The sequence below is a fragment of the Mustela erminea genome, chromosome 3, assembly GCF_009829155.1.
Source record: "Mustela erminea isolate mMusErm1 chromosome 3, mMusErm1.Pri, whole genome shotgun sequence".
Classification (NCBI taxonomy): domain Eukaryota; kingdom Metazoa; phylum Chordata; class Mammalia; order Carnivora; family Mustelidae; genus Mustela; species Mustela erminea.
In genome coordinates, this window is record NC_045616.1 from 117515647 (window position 1) to 117542709 (window position 27063).

The following is a 27063-nucleotide window of genomic DNA, read 5'->3' on the forward strand; positions in this document are numbered from 1 at the left end:
AGCTTGTGCACCGGTCTAGGGCCCCAGATTTTGTGATGGCCACCCCGTGGACACCTTGACATAGGTGTTGGTGATGATTTTTCAAACATGACACCAAGAACAAATACAACAAAAGCATCAACAAACAAGTGGGACTGCATCAAATTAAAAAGCTTCTGCTCAGCAAAAGAAACCATCCACAAAATAACAAGGCAACAGACTGAATGGGAGAAAAATCACTGAAGATCACATAATGGATAAGGGGTTAAAATTCAAAGTAGATTTAAAAAAAACAAAACAAACAAAAAACAAAAAAAACTCCGACAACAGCAGCAACAAAATCTGATTTAAAAATTGGGCAGAAGACCTGAATACCCATTCTTCCAAAGAAGACCTACAGATGGCCAACTAGGACATGAAAACATCCCCAACATCACTAATAGTAAGGCAAATAAAACTCAAATCCAAAGTGAGAAGTCACCTCACCCCTGTCAGAATATCTAGTACCAAAAAAGATAAGAAATAACAAGTGTTGGGATGTGAACCCTCAGGCACTGTTGGTGGGAATGCAAACTCATGCAAACTCAATGGAAAACAGTATGCAGGTTGCTCAAAAACATTCAAAATAAAACCACCATATGATCCAGAAATTCTACTTCTGAGTTTATCTGAAGAAAACAAAAGTGCTAATGTGAACAGATCCAGGCACCCCCATGTTCTTTGCAGCATTATTTACCACAGACAAGATCGAGAAGCAGCCTAAATGGCTACAATGGATGAACAGATAAAAAAGCTGAGGTATATATATACCAGGGAACATCCTTCAGCCTATAAAAGAATGAAATCTTGTCATTTGCAACAAGGTGGCCAGAGATTGAAGGCATTATACCAAGTGAAAATGAGTGAAACAGAGAAAGATAAACACTCTGATCTCACTTAAGAAATAAAAAGCAAAAAAATAAAACAAGCTCAGAGAGAACAGATTGGTGATGGCAAGAGGCTGGCAGTGGGAGGTGGGAGAAATGGGTTAACTGTTTTTAATTTAAACTGAATAAAAAATGTTTAACAATTGACACAAAAATAAAATTCAATTTTTGTGTAGAAATTTTATAATGTCTTTGGCTCCATGTGTTTCTGCCTTCATGGTCCATGTTCGAATTGATCCTTACAGACAGGTGTCCAACATGCCCGGGGTATGTGGCTGTATCACCAGGAGTTACTAATTTATTTGGAATTAAGTGAAACATGACCATTTGCCCAAACCTAGGATAACCTCAGGCTTGTGTGATCTCAACTCCCATTTCCCATATGAGGTCATGAAGAACTGAAGGAGTGGACATCAAGCAACAAGCCCCGCCCCAGCCCTGGGCTCCTGATTGTGGTTGGCATGTATGGCTTGAATAAAGAAACAAAGCCAGCTGCAGAAAGCAACGCTGTGGATTCCCCAGCAGGATCCTTTGCCTTTCAGAAGGAAGCAGTTTTGCTGATGCTTTCATGACTGACACTAAGATATTTATTACCAGAGATGAAATGCTGATGCATGATGAATTTCAGGGGAAATCCAGGGAGGGCTGAAGGAAACTACGAGAAGAGAGGTCATAAGACTTGGTAAGTTAGCCACACAGTTCTGCTAATGTGCTGGGAGGCACAAAAAACACCATTTCACTTCCAAAGGTAAAAGGTAAGTACAAAAGTGATCCACAGCAACACCAACGCTTGCACAAAACTAGACTAAGAAGGGGAAATACATGTTTGCATGCACGCTCACACACCGCACCCCCCACACACCCACATCTACACCACAGACACACACCCCTATCCTCCACACACACCCTCAACCCTACCCCCCAGCCCCTCACAGATACCCCACACCCTGAGAGTATCTGAAGGGTTCTTCTCCTAAGCCACCCACCTTCCCACACTTAGTGGTGACGATCAGAAACAAGGACAAAAAAGCAGTTTCAAATCTCCCTTTCATAACATCTTTTGGAGGCGTATGGAGATTTTCTACTTACATAGCAGGTTGGTAATAAACTGATTAATTTGTCCTTTATAGGAAAAGCACTGTTCGCTTACACGTATCCATAATAGCTCTGGATTTGAAGTTCTACCATGGAAATGGAGACTTTAAAAAGCACAGCTCAAATAAAGACGGATGCCCAAGTGTCATAAAAATAATATGACAGTATCACAAATCAGGGAAGTACACAAAGGAATTCAGCTCTTCAATGTTCCCAAGATAATTAACCTTGCTGATATCCATTAACCATGTTAGGTAGCTTCCGATGCCCTTTCAATCACCCTAGACAGATAAACCGTAATATGCACATTTAATGACAGTTCTGCCTCAATACCGTTTCCTGCATATTATTTAAACTGTTGAGTTTTTTTGTTTTTTTGTTTTTTTGTTTTTTGGCAATAGGGTCAACTCTTCCCAGTGTTTCTAAATTTTTGTAATGCAACTGACACAGTTGTTAAAAAAACTATAGCATTTTGCCTTCATTGTTAGTTAAGTGAACACACAAATGTGCACACTGACTCAGGCCACATACAATAGATTAGGACGTGAATTCTCTCGCTCAGGACTGCCACGGCTCCTGGGAGCTCTAAAGCAAAACCAGCAGCTTCACATGTATCCAGGGCTTAAAAGGAACCAGCACATACCAGCACTTTACAAGTATAATTTAATTTAATTGTCACTGTAATTCTATCAAGCGTGCATGAGAATCATCCCCGTCCTCCAAACAGAGACGCGGAGGCTGGGAGTTCCATTGATCTGGAATGAAAATGCAGCCAGGGACTCTTATTCTGAAGATATAACATGATGGTTAGGACATGTTTCCCAGACAAAAGGAAGGACCTCCTCTTGAATTCGGTTCTGCAACAGAGTAATAGGACTGGGAGAGTAATAGGACTGGGAGCTAGTTTTCATTTCTCAGCAGCATCTTCCATGTCTGTCAGTTAGGAAAAGTCAAACCAGCCCTAGAATGCTTCTAAGGATTAAATGAATGGATGCATAGTAAAAATGGCACTGTTGACAAAGCCCTCAATAAATGGGATTTTTAAAAAAACATTATAGGCATTTTTATAGACATTATTTACATACACTAAGATGCTTAGTGACTTTGCCACTTAATCAGTTTTGAAAATGCTGGTCAAGATACAGCAGAACATTTCTGTTGCTCCAGAATCTTCCCTCATGTACCTTCCTCAGGTGATTACATCATACCAGACTCAAGCACTGAACTATTTCTACCATCATCGAGAAGTTCTGACTACTCTACAATTTCATGGAAATCATGAAGTATTTTTTGTTCTTTAACTAATTTTGATCATACTGTTTTTGAGATTCATTCGTGTTATTCTGTTCATCTGTATAAAGTTCCTCTTTATTGCAAAATAGTGTTCATTTTACAAATGTACCCAAGTTCCTCCCTTTTCCTGTTGAAATCTGGCTAATTTTCAGTACTGGATTATTAAAAAAAAAAAAAAAAAAACCTCCTATGAACACATGTGGACAAAGGTTTTCAAGCCTCGTGGATCAATACCTAGGACTAGAAGCGCTGACTTTTAGGTAAGGCAGTTGTGTCACTTTCGAAGAAACTTCCAGATTATTCTTCAAAGTGCTTGGAGCATTTTACATATCTGCCAGTTCTCCATGAGAGAACTGGCACATCTCCTCTGAGGTTTTGGTGTTGGCACTCCTCCCATGTTAGCCATTCTGGTAGGCGTGTAACCGTGTCTTACTGTGTTTTCAATTTGCATTTCCCTGAAGGCCTGTTAGGTTAAATACCATTGCTTCTGTTCATTGGCCGTTCTGTATCTTGTTGTACCAAGCACCTCTTCAAGTACATGTCGGATATACGTGTTATAAATCTCCTGTCCCGGTCTGTGAGGCATCTCTTTATCTTCCCAGTGGTGTTTTTCGCTGAATAGATGTTTTTAATTCTCATGGAGTTCAGTGTATTTTTTTTCCCCTCTTACAGCTTGTGCTTTTGTGTCCTTTATAAAAAGCCTCTGCCTTCTGAAGTTACAAAGGTATTCTCATTTTTCTTCTACTATCTTTGTTGTTTTAGCTTTTATGTTTCAGTGTTCAGTTGGACTCAAATTGATTTGTATGTATGGGATGAGGTAGGCGTTTAGGTTCTTTATTTTTCAAGTAAATACCCAGTTGTTGCACTATTTACTGAAGTAGTGTTTTTATGCCACTGAAATGATGTGGTGCTCTCAGTGAAACAGCTGACTCTCCGTGTGTGTCTAATGCAGAATGCTATTCTGTTCCATCGATCCATTTACTTAGAATGGCAGCAATCCTCAGATTACTTTTAATTATTATTTTTCCACTTTTTGTTATTTCAGATGCCATGATTCAAACCTCAGTAACTTTGATTTGGCATTTGAAAATGTTTTTATTTTCCCTTTCAGTGCCATATATGTCTATTTGTATATACGTGTCTGTGTGTGTGAGTGATTATATATACGTATACCCCTGCACTTAGGTGTATCCATTCTTTTAGAGTGTCCTCATCTTTAGATCTAAGATTTTCTAAAAACTCCCTTTTTCAGACACCAGGCACCACATTTATCATTGGTTTTCCAGTTTCAGCAAGGCATAGGATTTCTCTTGAAACCTGGTTTAAACACAGATTCCTGGACTTCACTTCAAGAGGTTCCAGTCCCTTGAAGTGTGGGGAAAGGCCTGAGAATCTGCATGCACTGTCACTAGCTCAGCTGACGCTGATGCTGCGGGTTTCTGGACAACGCTCTGAGCAGCACTGGCTTAAAAAAAAAAAAAAAAAATTAAATGGCTTCTCTACTGTTCATACAGAAGCTTGATTTGCCTTTTCTAAAGTCTGCGAACACAGCCACTCATTTACACTGTCTTCACTTGAAGAGACATCTGAAAAATCTGCTGAAGGCACCGGAGCATGGAAGCCAGGAAACATTAGGGTAGATTGATGTCCCAACATTGCCTCATTTCCTCCTTCCTTCCTGGAAATTGAGTTTTGGTCTGTGAGCAGGAGCGTGCACATACCTGCATACCTGACAGCGAGATCTCGCCCAATCGAGTGAGGAACATGCCCAGCAAAGGGGACATTCTTCTCCCTGTGGCCTCTGCCAACCACGGGAAAAAGCTTTCTTCTCCCCTTAAGGGCTGACTGGTCTCGAAACCAGGAACATGTTTAGGGCCATGTCCTTTAAAACTTTCTCCACTGAAGTCATGTTTTAAGTAGTTAGCATCTAGGTAGTATCCCTGAGAGAACACAGGCATTCTGAATTAAAGATCGACACGATCAAAGCCAAGCACTCAGTCCTCAAAATCCCAGCCCTGACCCCGAAGCTTCTCTCAATTTTTAGGACAAGCACAGAACAGCTTTTCAGCTTTCCTTTCCAACAGATCAAGTCCTTGTGAGCGGAGGGCCGCACCACAACTCTGAGTCTCTCACACAGAATGTTGAGATTGGGGCGAGGACTCAAAAAAGGGGTTGCTCTTCTTTTCTCCTGATTATTTATTTAGCCTCTGAAACCACATTAATGAGGAATGAATTCATAAATACTATTTAGACTTACACTGCTTTAAAGGCACCCTTTGTAAAGGAGGTTTTTTCCCCTCTTTGAAAAAAAAAAATTTAAATCTCCCGAATAAAGGGAAAAGAGGAGTTTGAAATGCCACCGTCACGTTGTCACCTGTCCGTCAGCACTCTTTCCAGAAGTACCGTGAGCAGTGTGAACATCAGAGCTCAATCACCTCAGCAGGGGCCTCGGAGGAGTTTACAAAAACTCGAGAGAAAGTCGATGTGCTTCCTCCTGAAAGGAAGGTCTTTTCATCATCAATGAAAGTATATACCACATTTCTCTCAACAGGGAGAAAGTCAGAGATAAAGTGAAAACAGACCTAAGGCTATAATGTATTTCGTTTTCGTCAGCGCTGGACCTCGGTCTTGCACAGCTGATGACCCAGGGGAGGCCTTTGTGCCTGAGAAGGGAGCCAACCAATACCTTAGCTACAGTTGTTCTCTCAATTTCCAGAGCTTTGGGATTATGAGGGTTTTATTTTTCTTCAAAGGAAATTAAAATGACAACAAATGAGTCATCAATGGAACTTTCGGAGCCATTCTAGACTTTCTGGTTGATAGGTCACATGGTTCCAGGCTGTTAAACCACACCTCCCTGGGGCTCGTCACCAGCGTGTACGCGGTACCACTGTTCTGTGTGGGAGATGATGTCAACTCTACTAGTTCTTTCTTAAGATTTTATTTGTTTATTCGACAGACAGAGAGACAGCGAGAGAGGGAACACAAGCAGGGGGAGTGGGAGAGGGAGAAGCAGGCTTCCTGCTGAGCAGAGACCAATGTGGGGCCCAATCCCAGGACCCTGAGATCATGACCTGAGCCAAAGGCAGATGCTTAACCCAATGAGCCACCCAGGCACACCCAACTCCACGATTTCTGAGAATGAGTCCAACCCTTAACCCTTCCTTACTACGGAGTCTCAGAAAACCTTTTTACAGAGAGCTCCTCTTGGTTTCCCAGAACAGAAATCCCTCTTCCGGATGCTGGTCATCAGTTGTACATGGGACTTTCTCCCCCAAGCTTACATCACAATGCCCGAGACACAATCAACACGCCGTTCTGTGGGATTCGCCCTGTCCTCCTTCCATCTGTCCTTCTCTTCCCTACCCAGAGAGGATGAGAGAGATTACACACCACACACACACACACCACACACACACACACACACACAATGCATAGGCCTTATACACATGCAGGTACATGGATAGACATGCACAGTGGGTTCTCACTGCAACCAGAAAAGAACAAATGGAACCTCCTTACTCAATCTCAGTCTGCCCCAACATGGGTATATAGCCAAAAGAAACATCAAGACAGGGCCTCCTCAAGATCTGAAGAGATAATACAAAGCTTTGCCTCGAGTGTCCTCTGGACAGTGAAAACAGGAATTAATCACATATTCCAAAGAATGGCTTCTTTACTCATCTCTGCACCTGAAGTCCCATTACATGGGTGGTCTCCTCCGGTTCCCTCTTCTTTCTATCAGAGACGACTGCACAAACCTCTCCCCATGCCTTGTCTTACTCTCCTCAGGTCACTTCATTGAGACAATGCGGACGGACTTCAGTTTCTCTCACTGCACCTTTATTCATCCCACCATATCCCAGAAGTTGGTAGCAAAAGAGATTAAGATCATTCCTTCAGAGGAGGAAGGGAGAAAGGAAAGAGAAACGAGGCATGAAGAGGAGGAAAAGGCTGTTAAAATGATTAAGTACCTTTAAATGTGTTTGCCTTCAGAAAAAAAAAATTACATATATATAATATATAAATATAAACTCTGTGTCATGTCTCACAATCAAACGTCCATACCTTAGCAGTCCTAATCTTCTTGAATCTTGAATACAAATTTCAGGGCAACATTGGGGTTGAGATAATCTCCTCAGGCCACCACCAAGGGGACAGTTTTCTTAACTTCCACACAGGTTCCAGTACTGCCTTCTGAGGACGGAGGTTTCTTCCACGTCTACAGAAATCACAAGAGAAAGAAGATATGCATAAACAAAACCTAAACTGAAACTTCAACAGGGATTTGAAATTCCAGACAATTCGGCTTGAAGATGCTACACAGAAGACACGTTACATCCTGACTGGCATAAAAACAAATAAGAGCGGGATTGATTCAATCTTGATTAGACTCAAGCAATCACAAAAAAGCAGAAAAAGTCACACTATATCCCGGCTGGCAAATTTTTTAGGACAGGACTAGCCAAATTTGCTCATTTACCTTTTAGGGAAACTGAAGATCGGAGACGATAAAGGGTTTTCCCATGATAGTTCATTACCTGGGGTCTATTACCACCAGCGAATCAAGCAAATCCTTAATAAACACAAACAATGTGCCTAACGCTATAGTCTAGGTTAAAATGAGACAAGGGGATCCTGCATCACTTCTCCGCCTTCAGATCGTTCCGTCACTTGACTTTTAAGATACCACACTTGGCAGTCATCGCCGGCCGCTCCATCTCTCCTGCCTCTGTGAGATCCTCTCTATCTCACAGTTTCAAGGTGAGAGCATCCCAGGACTCAGTCCTGAGCCTCTTCTCTCTGGGCACACACTCATCAGGGGGCGTCTTCTAGCTCCGGGGCTTGAGAAACTATTCATACACTGACAACTCTGAGACAGTCTCCAGGCCTGGCTACTTCACTGAACTCCAGACTCCCCTATCAATCGACTACTCAACAAGTCCGCTTGGAATTCCAGTTGCCATGTCAGGACATGCCCGAAGTGAAGTCCTGATTCCATCACCAACACAACACCCATCTGAATAAAACAAGTAAAGGCTCACGCTCTTCCTCATCTCTTTCTTCTCAATGGCAGTTTTATTCACCCTGCTGGTCAGGCACAAACCCTGCTAGTCAACCTTAACTCTCATCTCTCATATCTATTCCCCGGATCCTCTTCAAAATCTGGTGGTTTTTCTCACCAGAAAGTGAAGGCTGAAACCACTTTCACCTGCTCCTTCACTAACACTGATGTTCGGGCATCAGGACAGATCTCTAAGGCTGCACAGAAGGCATGTTCCAACCATGGCGGTCATTCTTATTCTCGACTCAACCCCATGAGTAAGACCATGACACTCTCCTACTCAACCGCCCCCCAACCCCCCACCCCCCACTCCCTTGGAAGCCAAGTCAAAGTCCTTACAGCGGCCAAAAAGGCTCCATGGGACACAGCTGTGTTACCACCTTCTTCACCTCCTACCCTCTCCCTCACAGATTCCTCTCCAGCTGTGCTGGCCTCCCGGCTATCCCTGTAGCTCTACCTGAGTGTTGGGACTTACCATTCCCTTTACCCAGAAGGTTGTCTTCCCCCTCATCAATTAAATCTTGCTTCCACAGTGACCTTTTCACAACTACTTAAAATAGTAAACCCTGACCACATCTCCTCATTCCCCCTTCTCTGCTTACCCCCTGGTGAAGACTTGCTCATAGACGACATGGTTTCCTTGCTCAGCTCCCTTGCTCCTATAAAACAGAAGCTCCATGCAGGCAAGGCATTTTTTCTCTGTTGTCCCGCTGTATCTTCACCACTCCACTCATAGCCCAGCACCAATGTGGAGCTCAAGATGTATTTCCGGACCAATGAACAAACAGGAAGTTGACATAAACCTTCTCAAAGCCCCTCAGAGGATAAGTGGCTGAGCCAGGTCAAAGTCAAAAGCATCTGTGTTTAGCTTTCCTGACACTGTAACAACAACTACGTGAAGACCTACTGGTGTTAGGAATAGGTTCGGTACAGTTTGGCATGTGACACAGATGTAGATTGTATCTGAAAAGCCCAAAATGACTTCTACAAACTCTTTAAGAGAATATATTGCCTAGAGTGGGACGGCTCTGCTTACATCCTTATGTTGCAAGTTCACTATTAACTCACCTTGTCCTTCTCAATTTTCCCTGCCTTTTCTTCCATGCCCTTATTTCTTGTACCACCCCCCACCTCAACTCTCAGTGCCTTCCTTCCCCAAGAGAACAGGGGGAAAAAAGAGGAATCCAAGATTAAATAAAGGCAAGAGAAGATATGTGTTTAGGGAAAAGGTGTGGGACAGGAATCAAAGGACCATGGAGCAGAATCGAACTGGGCCATGAACACACTGAACACCGGTTCAGAGATCCCTTCACCTTCCTGAGAGCCTACTGCTCGCTGGGCTTTTAAAATGCATGACCCCCAAAAGAGTTCCCAGCTCAGGAGGGGCATGGGGGAGACGGGGTGGCTAGAAAGGAAGATTACTCAGTAGGAGGGAGACTTTAATTACAAAGGAAAGAAGTCTAGGACTGGTTAGGAAGCAGGGTACAATGTTTAAGTACTAGGCTTCAGGACAGTCCTAGTATTATTCACACCCTGGTTCCACCACTGTGAAACTAACCAAGACACTCCACCGATCTATCACATTTCTCTGTCAAGGTGAGAGGTCAGAAACACCAGTCTCTTTGGGGATTTATGAAAATCAAACAAGGTTACAGAGGTCAGTTGCCTGCTACTGGGCATGGCCTAAGTACTCAATAGGTATCTGTTGCTCTTAATTTTTAGTTTTTATTGCAGCAGGCTGATATTCTGCATCAAATTTCATGATTTAATCTACCTGCCTGCAGAGCCTGAATCTTTCCCACCTTTCTGCATATGTAATTGCTCTGGTGGCCCTTGATGACTTTCTCCGGAAAGCCGTTACCTCAACTGCCCCCACATACTAAGGGCAGACAGGAGAACTTTGTAACATGAGCAACTCAAGTTCTCCCATTCATTTCTTATCCTCTTGCTGACGACCAGCAAATTGAGATGATCTTGGCCCTAGTATTACAGCAGACTGATAATCACAAGGCCACAGTATACAATTATTCCCACATTCCAAAGCCAAGAAACACAACTCTGAAAGCAAACAAGGCTATCATTCAGCACAATGATATACGGAGTTATTGAAGAAATTTTGCTGACTGCTTTGAGAATTCAAGTCTCCATCCTATCTGAATGCATCTTTCTTTCTCTTCTCCTAACTGATATTAAGAAACTGTCTATGTTCAGGTAGTAACAGCATAAAAATATGTCATCTACCTTTCAGGTTTAGCTATATCACAGCGTAATAAAAAGTTAAGATGCTTCAGGGAAAAGTTACTTCTACTCCATGCTAAGTCACTGAAGGATTTGCTCAGAAATGCATTTACTAACAGATTTTTTTTTCTTTTTAGTACATAATATTGACTATGCACTTTGTTAAGGATAGGACTATTAATGACTTTATTCCTACCCTCGTGGAGCTTTTATTTCCACAGTTTTTTATTGTCTTTTGCAATTTTCCTAACTTCCGCCCAGATACAGGAAGACATGGCAAATTCCTACAAAGCTGTTGACTGACTCAAGTAGTGACATAGAGTGTGGTGTTACAAAGAGCCTAATTTCTGCTTGATCTAGAGAGAGAACTCAATTCCTGGTGTTCTCAAGAGACAAGCCAATTTCCTGTTTGATCCCCAGCTCTCATCCAGCACACAGTGCTTCTTAATTGATCCTGGTTTATTTCCCTCCTTCAGCAAAGAAATGAAAAGCAGTCACCAAATCCACAAGTACATATTCTATTCATTAACGAGCTGCTACATGAATGCAACGGTCTAGAAGGCATTGGGCTCAGATGACACAGCTGCAGAAAGCAGTTTTTTCTAAATCTTTGAAAACATGATGGGATTAATGCCATTCTGTAGCAAAATAAACCGAGAAAGGATATACGAGGAAGACTGTCAAAGGGAATAATGTCAAGAAAGAACAACATGTGTCTTCTATCACCAGCGTCTGCACGGTTCGAGTGCTAATCGTCGAGGTGGGTGTAATCTTTGCCTGTTGGGGAGCCTTGAATGCTTCAGGGAATATGTCGTTTTTCAAAAGTTATCAATTAGTGGCTGTTCTGATGGCAGAGTGTGAACCGCACCTCTCTAATGATTGGGCTGTGTTAACAGTGATTCCTGTGAGCAGAGAACACACACAGGCACTGATCCACAAAGGCACCCAGGCATACACCCTAGAGAAGGCAGGACGAAGGAGAGTAGGAGAGTGACATAAAGATACTAGGAATTCTACAAATGGCTCTTGATGAAGATTTCTGGGTGGAAGTGTGTGAGGGGGAAGGCATGAACTGTGAATTCTGCTCTATTGAATTAGGCTGGGTTTTACCAGGAAGTGGAGAAGTCCTGGGATGATACAGACACCATGTCTGTGTCCAAGGCTGGCTCTAGATCTGCACACAGCATTCCTGTGGCCAGCAATGCTTTACTAATGTGTTCATTACCTCCATTTGCATATTAGAAAGTCATTAAGTAATTTGTGTGAAGTCACACAACTAGAAAGTGACAGGCGGGATCTAAACTCAGAAACCTACCCTGGAGCTTATGGGTGTTTCCCAAATATGCTGAAAATCACAAAGGATTTGACACTTGGAAATGTCACCGTTTTTTGTTTGTTTGTTTGTTTGTTTTTTAAAGATTTTATTTATTTATTTGGCAGACAGAGATCACAAGTAGGCAGAGAGACAGGCAGAGAGAGAGGAGAAAGCAGGCTCCCCTTGGAGCAGAGAGCCCGATGCGGAGCTCGATCCTAGACCCTGAGATCATGACCAAAGCCGAAGGCAGAGGCTTAACCCACTGAGACACCCAGGCGCCCCGGAAATGCCACCGTTTTAACTCCAAAGTCAGTCTCCTAAAGAATGTAATTGTGAAAACTGGCCCAGCTGGGTCTCTGCCAAGGAGAGTGGAAGCACTCAGATAAAGCAGAGGGCAGGTCTCTTGCAAAGCCATAGAGGAGATCATCCCACAGCTTGCAACAGATGCTTTCTGGGCAGATTCAGGGAACCAAGTCACTGCTGGTAATGGGATTCAGTTTATAAAATGTTAATTACACATCCTACCAGCTGACACTACAGAAACAACAGTGGGTCCATGAAACATAAAATACTTTGGAGATCTGGGCGCTCATCTGTAAATGCAATCAATACCTTTGGGCTGGATGTGGAAGCCTGCTGTTTATTCCTCATCTGGACACCAAACAATCAAATACTAGGGAATAACAAAAGAAAATTTGTGTCACTGGATTTTAAGGAATACAGAAAACGTCCAACAACGTTTAGGTACCTGGTCGCTTGCCAATTCATTAGCACCTTAATTCCTTACCTGGTTAGCCTTTAAAATTGAATAGAGAAGTCAAGGGGATTCTAGAAGAAATTCAACTGAATATTATAATGAAACTTCAAAGAATTTGCTAGCATCTGGGCTAATTGTTGATCTGTGTTTTGCTTTAGCTAGCTGACAAATGATTTATCTCAAACTTCATCAAATGGGTCAGACACGGACAGTCTGTAGGTAGAAAGAACAGTGGCCCCAAAATGCAGTTTTAAAATTTAGCATTCATAGAAGGATACATACCTACCCACATCCCTTTCCATGTGCCCCTACCCACTATTCCTTCCGGGCTCACATTTGCTATTTTCGAGATCTACAAATACAGGTCCCACCGTTGCTTTAGGAAATTTATCACCATCACCAGAGAAGCAGTCCTTGTTCCCAGCCTAATAGCAAGTGTATACATACATACAGGATTCCCTAAATACCACTGATCTTCTCATGATTCATGCATTCAGTCAAATTCTCTATCAACTTCCACATGTGCCCAAGGATCACCCAACTTTATAGATACCTCTGGAATTCACATTGGCAGCATGCTATCTTCTGTGGCCTCCAGCCCAGACAGTGGGCTTTCTGTTTCCCCTCAACCCCAGACAATGGTGAGTCTACCTATCCCCCACATTATACGTTATCGTGGAGATACAGCTGGAGTACCTACTTCAGTGAACCAGTGATTCAATTACCAATGGCCATCTTAAGTGGCAGCTTGCCAGGTACCTCTAGATACTAACCCAGGAAAGAAAGTATCAGGCAGCATAACCTCATCCCTGGAACACCGTGTCCAATCTCTTATTCTTGGTGACATAGCTAAGTTAGATCCATGATATTATGCCACCATGAACACCAATGGATGCTTAGCAAACCCACATCATTCTAGAAGGCTGTCAACATGGACACTATTTTGCCTTGATACCATAAACTACAAAGGTCATACAGGCTTAAAGTATTAGATCCCTGCCTGGGTTTGACTCCTGGCTCAGTTGCCCCACCCTCTGTGTCTTTGGGCATGCTTTTCTACCTCCCAGTGCTTGTCTGCAAGAGAGAAGTCCTAATACATATTTCTAACTAAGCATTCTTTTTGAGGAGTAATTTTAACACAATGATGCTATGTTTGAATTAATGTAATGTATTTATAATTCATAGTGGTATGAATTTTCTTACCTATTAAATGGACATAACAAACCTCAGGGGCTCTTACAAGGAATTTAAGAAGTGAAAAATAGTAATATGCGCAACAGTAGGCTTGTGTCTTGCCTACTACACCAAGTCATTGAGAACGTCAAATCTATGTCATGTTTCTTTCTGTGAGGCACAAAGTATGCATCCAGGCTGTGGAACTGTCTACAGGATCAAGAACCAGTTCGTCTTCAACAAACACATCACAAAGAGAATAATGAAGACTAATGGGAACCAACAGATTAAGAATGACTTAAGAAATACACAGTCACTTCTAATGGATGAAATATTTAGATCTTGATATACAAACAGTGAAAAACAATTATGAGCAGTCATCCCCAAAAAGGCTAGAATAGGGAGCCATTGCATAAGTCTGAGATCGGACATAAATCATTTATGTTTGACTTCCTTCATTCACTGATCTCCAAAGCAAGCTACACCACTTCCTTGGTAATTCTGTGGTGGCCAAGTGGGAAGGACTGAGGAGCTGGATAAACCCAAATCATTTAAAGGTAAGAGGAGCAGAATTACTGCCCATCCCCCAAGCCATTAATTGATTATCAGAGTTTTTGTTAAGTAATGAAGGTCTCTAGGTGCCTGGGTGGCTCAGTGGGTTAAAGCCTCTTCCTTTGGCTCAGGTCATGATCCCAGGGTCCTGGGATCAAATCCTGCTAGGGCTCTCTGCTCAGCAAAGAGCCTGTTTCCCTTCCTCTCTCTGCCTGCCTCTCTGCCTACTTGTGATCTCTGTCTGTCAAATAAATAAATAAAATCTTAAAAAAAAAAAAAAGTGCTAGTAAGTGCCTAGAAAAATAGGCAAGGAGATCAATAGGAAGCATACAGAAAAAGAAATGCGAATAGCCTATGAACTCAGCAACATGCCTAATAAGAAATCCAAATTCTGCATGAGAAAATTAGAGCACCAATGATCCTAATACTGGAAAGAAATGAAATACCACAGATAGATATAAATCAGTACATTTACAATGATACTAAGAAGAAGAAGAAAAAAAATTTCATTGGTCACCTTTGAAAGATGCTAGAAAACCAAATCATCATTTTGAAAATAGTAAATAAATGACAATCAACCTTCTGTCCTGCCTTTCCTTATATATCCTATAATCAAATACTGAAAAAGGAAGTTTCCATTTGTAGAAGTTTCTCACCCAAAAATTAAAACAAAATAATAAAATTGGAATGCCATCATGGTTTAACTCCTAATGAAATAATGCATCTAGGTAGTAATTATCAATGACTACTAACATTACAAAAGGAAGATGTGGAGGCACAATAGCTTAACGTAGGTAACATTCCAGCCAAACCCTGCAACCCCAATGAAAGCAGCTAGTTTACAGGAAATCCAAGGTCTGAGGCATTTGTTTACACAACACCAGGATACAATCAGCAACATCCAGGCTCTGGAATTGTCTACAGGATAAAGAACCAGATCACCTTCAGCAAATACATCACAAGGAGAATAATGAAGAGTGGCCGGAACCTAAAGATTAAGAAAGACTTAAGAAACACACAGTCAGGGGCGCCTGGGTGGCTCAGTGGGTTAAGCCGCTGCCTTCAGCTCAGATCATGATCCCAGGGTCTTGGAATCGAGCCCCGAATCCGGCTCTCTGCTCAGCAGGGAGCCTGCTTCCTCCCCTCTCTCTGCCTGCCTCTCTGCCTGCTGGTCATCTCTCTCTGTCAAATAAATAAATAAATAATCTTTAAAAAAAAAAAAAAGAAAGAAAAGAAACACACAGTCACTTTGAATGGATAAAAAATTTAGATCCTGCTATACAAACAGTGAAAAAAACAATTATGAGCAGTAAACTCAAAAAAGACTAGATACTTGCCAGTACAAAATCATGACTGGTATCTTTCTTATAATAACAACATTGTTTTATTTACAAAAAGGATGTCATCTTTCAGAGTTGAACACTGCAATATTTAAGGAAGAAATGTTACAGGTAGGATTTTGTTCTAGTGATGTCTGGGTGATGTATACAACAAGACTGCCAGTGAACTGGTAAGTCTTCCAGATGATTTATGGTTACCTAGGATTTCATTACCTTGTTCCCTCTACTTTAAATATACTTTAAAACGAATCAAGGAAGACTACATCAAAACCTAATGATGTACTGTGTGGTGACTAACACAACATAATAAAATAAAATTTTTTTAAAAATGTTTTTAAATTTTCCATAATGAAATAAAATTGTTTGCCAGACAAAAAGCACACAGAGCATCTGTTTAACAAAGGAAGGTGATAAAAATGGTAATAGTTGTCTCTAGGTGGTAAAATCCTGAAGGATTTTGACCTCATTAATTCCCCCTTTTTTTTTTTTTTTGCTCTTAATGAGTGTGTTACTCACGTTATAGACAGAAATGGGAAATTTATTTTGTAAACACTTTTTTCCCATATGAAGCTTTAACCATTAGTATTTTATTACTTAAACAACTGGGAAGCAAATATGCAAAATCTTAGGATTTGCCAAGCTGGGTGGTGGATACACAGTCATTCATTTTATCATTTTCCTTAATTGAAAAAAATATAACCTTGTATCATAAAATATTATAAACAATCAAAATAAAAGGACTTTCCTGTTATCTCTGTTAGGTCATACTGAATACTTTCTCCAAAGTGACCTCTAGAAGCAAAGTGTTTCCTACAATGTAAAATGATTTTACTTTAACCATAAATCTAAGAACAATTTTCGCAACCATTTCCAAAGAACTGTGTAAGAGATAATAGGAATCTGCCCTACAGGGAAGACCACAGAACAGCCCAATGTGAGACTGTTGATCTGTATGTCTTTAAATATTTTTTTTTTTATTTTTAAAGGAACAAAGATATGACCTGTAATTCATGACTTTGAAGGGATTTTACTGTAATAATGTTAAATAATTAGGACCAAGTCCCTATCACTTAGTTAAAAATGTTTCAAAGAAAAGAACTGGACAGAGTCCTCGAGGTCAGCTGGTAGAATAGTACTATTTTGCAGATGAGGAAAGGGGCTTGTCCAAAGTCACAAAAGTGACTGGGCTCACGAAAGTAACAAGAATCCAGATCTCTAATGCCCAATTCCCTTCTTTCCAAATCATGCCACCCCCAACAGCATCTTCCCAAATACTACTATGATCCTGGCACAACGACACACCTGCACTATATTATCAAGAAACTGTTAAGAATATGTAGGACATAGAGTCGTGGCTTATGTGGGGGTACCTGAGAGGAGAACCAGCGGTGTATTTGTATAGATTATTACAGCAGTTTTCAGTTGATAGCCAATTGGAACAGAAAGGGCAGAAAGTTCTCATTTACTTCTAGTCCCTAAGCATGCACGGTCACTTCCATCCTCAAAATCCTGAACCACCGCTACATGGTTATCATCAATGAACCATTACATCAATCCATCCTCATTATCATCACCCAATGTCAACAGTTTACCTTAGGGATCCCACTTGGTCCTACACATTCTATGGGCTTTGATAAATGTTGAAAGAAATGTCTTCATCACTCTAGCAGTATTATACAGAATAGTCTCATTGTCCTAAAAGTCCTCTGCACTCTCTCCCTTCTTCCCTCCCTCTAATCCCTGACAACTACTCATCTTTTTAAGTATCTCTATAGTTTTGCCTTTTGTGGAATGGCATACAGTTAGAAGCTCATAGTGTGTAGCCTTTTTCAAATCGCTTTCTTTCATTTAGTAATGCACATTTAAGTCTCTCCAGGTCTTTTTGTGGTTTGACAGCTCATCTGTTTCAGTGCTGCCTAATATTCCATTGTCTAGATGGACCACAGTTTCTTTACTCATTCACTGACAGAAAGACACCTCGTTGTCTTCAAGTTTGGGCAATTATGAATAAATCTTCTCTGAACGCTCACAAGCAGGTTTCTCTATGCACAAATATTTTCAGCTCCTCGGCTAAATATGAAGAAGCACAATCACTACATCATCAAGTACAAAGATGTTTAGCTTTCTAAGAAACTGCCACAGTGTCTTCAAAGTGGCTATACAGAGGGGTTTCAGGGTAAAAATCAGCCAAGTAAAAAATCACATAAAACCAACATCATGCTTCAAAATACCTTAGGAAGGCAGTATGTTAACTGAGAGATTTCAGAAGTCGCCAAGCTCTAGGTTCTGTGAGGGCAGGTCATCTATCTCAGTAGTTCACTGTGTCCCTGGCAGTACTCCTAGTACCTAGCACAATGCTGCTACATAATAAATGCTCATTTAGTTTTTGTTAAATGAGTAGATCCAGCGGGGGAAATCTTTTCTTCCATTTTGCAGCACACATTTCTTTGGTTGAACAATAAACGAAGCAAGGACTCATCTCAGGTCCCGTAGTGTGGAAGTACGTATTATTAAGGAAGAGGACCTCACTCAGATGAAATCCTTACCCTATAGAAGCATCAGAGACTGGGACAGACACTGAAGAAAGCAGAGAATATTGCCTCTCTTACTTGGGGGCATATGCACATTGCATGGACTGGGGCACAGACTCCTCTGAACAATGGAAATGCTTCTCTTTTCATTTGCTATGCACGTACAGTTGAATTTGCATCAATTAAATGCACAGAAGCTATGACACTACTATAATTGCAAAACCATTGCATTGGAAATCAGCTTTCTCCAAAATCACATTAGAAACCAGAAAGATTAGATTTAGAAACATATTTAGCCCCATCAAGAGGGAGATTAGGGAAAGTTTATAAAACAACACAGATATACATGACAGGCCGGCCAAGTGTCTGGACAGGGAAAGGAACAGGCTTGTCACCTCAACAAAGAAAGGAAAGCTGTCACCTAACATCAGAACAAGGACTATGGAGTCACTCAAACCTTTGAGCTAAATCCCTGTTCTGCAAACCTGAAGCAACCCACCGACTCACGCAGCCACGTTTTCCATCCTGCAACAGAGACATACTAATATCCACGCTTTGGAAAGGAGAAAAGATTACAGGACAGGTCTAGCATCCTGCTTCAATTTTTAAAACATACATAAAATCATAATAACAATTCCTGAAGCCTTGGTATGAAGTACCGAGAAATACAGGTTTGCCGATCCCAAACCTTGCAGAACCATCTGTTTCCCACTATAGCACAAGCTAAGTTACCACTCAGTATTTATTAAGAACTCACAGAGCTGTATGAATTACATAATTGTGCCTTAGATAGCCGGCTATTACTTTTCCCTCACTTCTTACTAGGCAAATGTGAAGTTAAATTAGTGGCTTATCATAAAGTTCTCTGAAAACATTAAAGTTGAAAGAAGTGCCTGATAATTGTTCTTAGCCATCTGGCACCAAGTGATGCTCATGAACTTACATGAACCATTTGGCTGAAGTCCAAAAACGTCTATCTTAATTTTGCATCTCACTTACTCAAAGTTCTAAGTTGAGAAATTTCTAAGACGAGAAAATGTTTTATTGAGAAGGAAAACAAATGGGTCAAATCCTTGAACTTGTTCACCGTTATAGAGGAGAACATACCAAGAATTCCACCTCTAGCCTCCAGTTTCAAGGGAGAAACTTAGGGCAATGTTACACACTCTACCTGTCCAAACACACATGCACGTGCACACACACAGACTACACATCATAAAGGATGAGTTGTGGTTGCTTTTCTAAACCCTGTCACACTAAAAGCCACACATCACCTTGTTGAGAAGCCAGCCACACTGCCACTAAGCAGCTTACCTGCAGTGCCTCCCCCAGGGAGGAGGCCATTCCAGGCACTGTGGACCACTCCCCTCTCCTAGACCGAACCCCTAAAAGCACATCCCCACTTGTCTGGAATATTTCTACAACCTTCTCACTGACCTCCAATCAATGCATCTTTGGCTGATCTCATACCTTTTGTTCCCTGGAGCAGGAATTAAGTTTTTAAAAATAAGCCATTTCTACTCCTCAGCCTCAACTTTCCAAAGATTTCCCACTGACTTCAGAATAAAATCCTCCCTGCAGTTTAGTAGATCTGAGATGTGGCCCATTTCACGGGTCTTGTCATGTGCTCTACACTTCTACCTACTTAGCGTGCACCAGCCACATGGGCCATACTGGCCACCCTTCTGTGTCTGGCTTCTTCTGGCCTTTGGTTGTCAGCACAGTGGAAACAGAAGGTAGGATCTTTGCTCCGCATACCCTCAAAAAGACATCAAAATAGATTTGGCGATGATCTGTAGAAGACTTAGACTCTCTTTCCCACTCCTGTTCCCTTCATCCGTGAGGAGGGTGGGTTCACCAGCCCAGGGATGCTCCAGAGTTTCTATGCATGTAAAGGTAATGTCCTTCCTTCAGTAGTGGAAGGATGTCCTATTTCCTGGAACCATTTTTCCTACTCAGTTTTTCTCACTGACATATTCTCTTTCTCATTCTCCCTACCCCAACCCAATCTCAGACACTCCATCACATACGTATCCTCACCATGTGGATCAACAGGCAACCAGCACACTCCACTCACTTCTCCAGCACGACTAGAATCCATGGAGCCATTCTCCTGGAGTCGTGAGAAGAAAATTACTGATCTTTCAATGATCTTATGACAAGCTCCAGCTTCTGAAAATTACTGGATATTACTCCAAAAATAAAACATTACAGATAATTACCCCTCAGAATGGAACAAATCATTATATTAATTTGAAAAGTTATTTTGGATAGGGGAAAGAGTACTTATTTGAAAAATAAAATTGTCAATGTACACGAGGAAGCTCAATTCTGAGAGGAAATGAGAGAATAAGAAACAGCTTCAGGCTTATTTCAAAGTCCTTGTGCTCATGCTGATACCCAACCCAAGGCCGTGCGGTCTGCCAGAACCCAGGGAAGGAAGTACATGAAGCATGCTGTAAGGAGAGGAGGGAAAGACCATTACAGGTGCGTGAAAAAGACCCAAGTCCCATGCACATGTATTGACTCAGCTCTGCTCCCTAGCTTACTAGGAAGGTTCTATCAGCATCTCCAAGAAACAGGAGAGGAAAGCAAGCAACTTGCCCAAAGTAGCAGTGCTGGGATTTGTGTTAATGATGGCTTAAATCCAGGATCCACAATTGTAACCATGGTACAACATACTTCTCAGGTCTTAAAGGAAGTTAGACACAGAGGGACTTGTTAAATATTACACTTTGACACTGATCCCCAAACCACGGGTAAGATAGTAGTTTCTGAGAATGCAAGAAGAGGAATGCACAATATTGTATATATGAAGAAAACTGAGTCTTAAAGATCTTCTGATTTGCCCCAAATGATGCAAGATCTCCTTACTCCTAAACTATAAGTGTTCTCAACAGCCACGGTTTCTCAATTGCCTTCTATATGTGTGGTGTCTTTCAAATATTTGTCTCTGTGTTGACAAGTATTGACAAATGAGTGAGACATAAAAAATGGTTTGACAGAATTCAGTACCAGGCTGTGTGGGATCACCCAAGGATAATGTTCATCTGAGTCCTCACAGAGAAGGGAGAGTCCATGAGCTCTGAGGCTGAAAAGTGTTTACCTAGATGAAAACCTGAGAAGAGGAAAAGGGATATGAAGACCTTCCTAAGCAGAAAAAAACTCCTTGCAGAAGAGCCTAGAAGAGAGAACACTGTGCTTTCAAGGAACTTAAAGAAGTCCTACATGAATGAAGGAGTTACACATTGTCAGGAAGGAACGTTATAACCATCACAATGAAAAAATAAATTGGGATGAGGCCACACAAAACCACACAGGCTACGAGAAGGAATTTAAATAGATTAAACTATTTGTAAAGTTAAGGAAAGAGCAAGACTTCTAGCAAGACTTGCATGGTTCTCCCACCTCCTCCTCCCACTGCACGACCAACCCCACCACTGAAAAATCAGACAAGAACCAAAACTGAGTGAATGAAATCTGCACAGGGTCCGAAAGGAAGCCCACACAGACAGCAAGACTAGATGTGAAGGGAGAGAAAAGAAGAAAGAAGGTGTCCAAAAGAAGGGGAATTTTACTTCCTAAACAGGCAAGCAAGTAAAAGATGGCTCTGAGAGATGAGAGTAAAGGATCTAGCATGATACGTGGAAGCCAGCTAGCAAGAGTCATGCTCTGTTTCCAGAAATTGTGTGAGCTAGTTGTTAAGTCATGAAGCCAAACATGTTGGGAATATTTACACTGTTAGCATTGGCCAACGCTATAAGACAAGGTGTCCCTTTCTGGAGAGCAGGTTTATCAGCACACCAATGCCTATACTCACTGAAGAATAGGGTGGGATTATTGCTAGGGGAAATAACTAGGCTACTGTGAAGGAATCATTCTCAATATGTCCCAATACCTTATGGACTTCTTGAATATCAAAAGGTAACAAACCTGAAAAATTATACTATGGTGCATTTCACTGCTCTCCCATGTTGGTTTCACTCATTCACAGTGAAGCTAAACACTGAGCTTGACGAGCCCTCATATTCTTGAGTTTCTATTTGTGTAGATACATAGCTCAACAAAATTTATTAAGCAAAAAGCAATACATTTACTTAGAAAGACAGTAAGACTTGGTAGAAATTTCAGCTCTGGATCTTAACACTGCCCAAGGTGTTAATGCCCTCAAGATCCTTAAAGGAAATATAATTAGAAGTTTTAAAAGTCTGTTTCAAATAAATAAAATTAAGGACATATCATAAAGATATTATGAGATAACCTTCCCTATTAATATTCATAACAGACTGTATTTGTTTAATATTTGATAGATGTACAGGACAGCGAGTCTCATAAACCGTACTCAGTTATGACTATATTCCCATTTTACAGCTGAGAAAATTCAGGCCCATAAATGAAACAATTTGCCCAAATTTGTATAGCTATTAGGAGGCAAAAGTTTCCAACTACTGATTCCATAGCAAAAGCTCTTAAAACCTATATGGAGGTACATCACAAGGTTATTTCATTGTCCTTAAATAATACACTACAGAATGCAAACAGTAAAAAGTAGTTAACTTATAACTGTTAAAATTAACATAAAAATTAAACAACATTTACTAAAAGGCACGTATCTTGTTTACTCCTCTTTTTCTGTCCTAGTAACTGGTTGGCTCAGAATAGATTAGTTTTCTAATTGCAAAACAAACTCTCTAAAGTGGCCTACTAAACACCATTTCATCAATTAGACAACACTCTTCATTATCTTTTATAAAATATAGCAACCAGTGCCCACATCACGATAAACAATTGAAGCTACTTGACTATTACAGTTCACAGCTTTCTACCCTAGTAAGCTGAGTGGTGCACCTTCTAAGAGGCAACCATGTCAGTTCCCAAACCTGCTTATTTCAGGTATTCTAATTTAAAAAGGCATGACTCTACAATATTTACTATTAATATGATATAAATAAAAATGTGTGGTAAAAAATCCCAGAATTTGTTTCCATGAAGAAGCTGAAAAATCATGGTGGAAATACAACTACAACACAGCTGATCATATGAACTCGAATGAAAGCTACATCTATGAAGTGGGATAGGAGTTGATAGGGGACAGGACGGAGAAAGGTTACCCTACTCTTGGTTCACTTGAGGACTCAAGAGAAGAGAGCCTCAGGCACCTGGGTGGGTCAGTCTGTTAAGTGTCTGCCTTCCAGAGTTCTGAGATCAAGCCTCTCATCTCGGTTCCCACTCAGCGGGAGTCTATTTCTCCCTCTGCCTCTCCCTCTGCTCATGCTCCCTCTTGCTCTCAAATAAATAAATAAAATCTTAAAAAAAAAAAAAAAAAAAAGGAGAGAGAGAGAGAGATAGCATACTTCAAGGAACAGGTGGTGTTTGGTTTAACTTGGGAAAATTACCAGCATTTTGCAAAACAGAAATTACATAAATTTAAGTTAATATGACCAATATGGACCATTAATAGAGTCTAGTTTAGAACAATAAGAGTTCTAATTTAGAACATTTTACAAAGAACTACTGAATTGGAACAGAATAATAAAGAAAGAACTGACAGTCTTGGTAATTCTGATTATAGAGGTTTCAACTTGAAACCAGGAAAGAGCTTCTAGGGGCTCCAAAATTTATGTACCCCATCTTGTTATTTCTATTTTCCTAGGGAGAAGGTCTACAGCTTCTAATTCAAAGTAAGGTTTAGAATTGGTGACTTATAGACTTATTCCAAGGTAATTTGATGGGCTAATGAGAAGTATAAGTTAGTTTGTGATTTCCAACTTTATTTGCTTTTAAATGTCCATAATATGTGTCAGAAATAATGGGCAGTGACTCTGGAAAGAAAACTGCTGCCCAGAAAAATAAAATGGAATAACTAGCTATTTAGAAAAACTCTCAATTAGACCTAAGCTGGCAAGGACCCTATCACATGGCAATCAAGGGGAAGAAATTACTTCTGTAACCAAAACAGACCATAATCCTTAGGATACACATTTCCCAAAAGTTACTAACAAACAATTCAAATCTTTCACCCAGAGATATTATATGCTAAAATAATGCATCACTGTAGATAGAACTAATTAAAGATAAATATTAAAAAATGGGTTTTAATAAACTCGACATCACTAAAGGGGGGATTAACTTTACAGACGTATCAGTGGGCCAAGAGAAGCAGTTGTGTTTATCTCCAAAAAGAGATGAATGGGATATACATGCCCATTCTAATATGCCCCACAATTTTACTTTGAGTAGTGTGCTTTAACATGGTGAATTGTTAAATATAGATCATTAGTCAGTGCATGTCTCATTATATACCAGTATTTCTTGAAGATTAAAAATGTCTTCAGTTCAATCATCTCCCCATAGAAGGTCCCATTTTCTACTCCTTCAGCCTGGAACAATGCAGTCCCAAAATATATTGTCTTAGATTAAAATCTGCTTGATAGTACTCCACAGCGCTGATTTCAAAGGGGAAAAATACACCTGCTTCACTTCTAAGGGAGAATACAAACTACTGCTTTATACCTTTCTACATTCAAGTGGGTTTCAGAGCACAGCAGTGACCCCCTCAGACCCTTCTCTCCATCACCAATGGACAATTATCAACATAGCTGGCCTTTCAAACCCAAGTCAGCAAAATGACTTAATCTTTCATGTATATGATCTCCACTCCGGTTTTGAGGCACTGTCCCCACACATAAGCCTGTCTCTTCACGAGATTTGGATTACTCTAAGTAGTTACAGCCGAGTAACATTCTGATGCAAATGTTATTATGTTAATGTTAATGTTATTAATCTGTACCCCAGCATATAAACCGAAGCAATCTTCTACCAGAAGAAGAGATCATTCTTCAGGAAAGCAAGAGGAAGAAATGATAGTGCTTAAAATCTGAGCTTAAGGTAGAAGACCCAGAAAAACAATTTATGGTGCTTAGAATAATTTACTTGATTACACATACTACAAGTATTTTCCTTCATGTTTTTGTAATGAACCTGACCATGAAAAAACAAATTTATGTCTGTCATCTGTCTCATTATGAGCTGAGCTCATTTGGTGCAGAAAACCTACAGTTTAATTGCTTGATTTAAATTTGGCTAGTAGAATGCATACTGAAACATTACTCTTTTAATTATGTTAATTTATAACTGAAAAGCTAAATTTACAAAGGCAATAACATTAATTATTTACTTGCCCATTAAAGTTGAATATATGTTACCAAGCTAATTGGTTTCATAAGTCTGCCAAAAAATTAGAAACAAGTTTGTTTGCTCATTTATATGAGAAAGGTACACATACTCTCAGTAGGTTACTTGTTTTTTATTAGAGTACAAGAAAATATGTGTAAAATACTTCATCTATATAATATTCCACCTATCTTCTTCCTTACTGGGTTAAAACACATTTTAAAGAAGGAATAGAGGCAATTAATATTTATTCAATGCTTATTCTATATCATACCGTATATGAATTATCCCATTTAATCTAGCATCATTTCCTTTAAAATGAAGAAACCAAAGTTTGGAGAAACTAAAAAGTCTGCCGAGGCAAGGATCAAGGTAATCAAGTTAAGGATTTGCTCTAGAAACACTCAAAGATCTTACCATTTATGCTGTATTATTCTGATACCTATCATTTACAGTAGGAGGACCTTGATAAGTTAATGATTCCCTAAAGAAAAAACTTTCTTTAATGTCAAAATCAACTAATTTAATGAAAAATTTAATCATAACCCCATATGGATACTGATGTAAAAAATAACCATAGAACCCAATCAAAAGCACAGACACTACTGATTAATCCATACCCCAGTGACCTCAAATCAGAATAGGACAAGGATGAAGTCCAAGAAATACACTTGAACCTTATCTCAGCAGTAGGATTCAGTATTAGGCAAGTCCCTCTTAGACCACAACTCAACAAGGGGATTACAAATTAGAGAGGATAATACCCATCTTACTACCCTCTTGGGCATAGTGTGAGGATCAAATGGGAAATGGGATAAGAAAGAGCTATGAAAATTACCAAGCATTATGCAAATCCAAGTGAGTACAATTAGTGTTAGACTGTTTTGCACCTAAGGAATTCCCATGGAATTGAGTCTGAGTTTATATGGAGACTAAAATGTAACTCTTCTCATGTCACATGAAAGACTTCTAAAATTTCTCTGGTATAAAATTCAGCCAGTATCTGGTCCAGCAAAATTTCATTAATATGGTACAATTAGCAATTTTAACAAGGTACAATTAGCAATTTTAAATTGATACTCAATAAAATATTGTGAAATTTCTTCAAAAGGGCTTGATGGTTCATTGTATTCATTTTGGATGTTTTTGATATCCAGGAAAAAACAAAATATTAAGCATGTATTTATTCACATATACTTTTAAAAAAAATCATATAACTGCTAATGGTTATAGAGCAATTAGGGCCATATTCATATGCAATGAAAAGTGAATATGAGTATTTTCTAAGAGATTTAAATTATACTTTCAATGTCTCCAAGACTGCTGGGAAGGAAAACAATATTCCGTCTTAGCTGACTTCCTGAAACATTTCCAAATGTGACCTACTGATTTTAGAGATTTTCTGTAGTAGTTCCAGACCTAGTGTATCATAATAAATTATCTCCTGATATTGTTGTGGAATACCTCCTATCATTCATTATGATGGAATTTTGCTGAGGGTCATAGAATTGAAATCATCCGATCAAGTTTAAATTACACTTTGGTTCTTTTTTTATTCAATGTTTAAGCACTATTATGTTTCATCTGTGGAAAGACAGGCTATTCCTCAATAGAAGGAAGAGACAT

General features: G+C 40.1%; 1 protein-coding gene across 1 annotated transcript in view; it reads right to left on the bottom strand.

Moving 5' to 3' along the window:
• SGCD (sarcoglycan delta) overlaps positions 1-27063 on the bottom strand; it is a 952032-nt gene that overhangs the window by 567144 nt on the left and 357825 nt on the right. The window contains exon 2 of the mRNA XM_032337204.1: positions 7362-7515. The gene's annotated coding sequence lies outside the window, so the exon portion shown is untranslated. The remainder of the gene's footprint in view (positions 1-7361; positions 7516-27063) is intronic.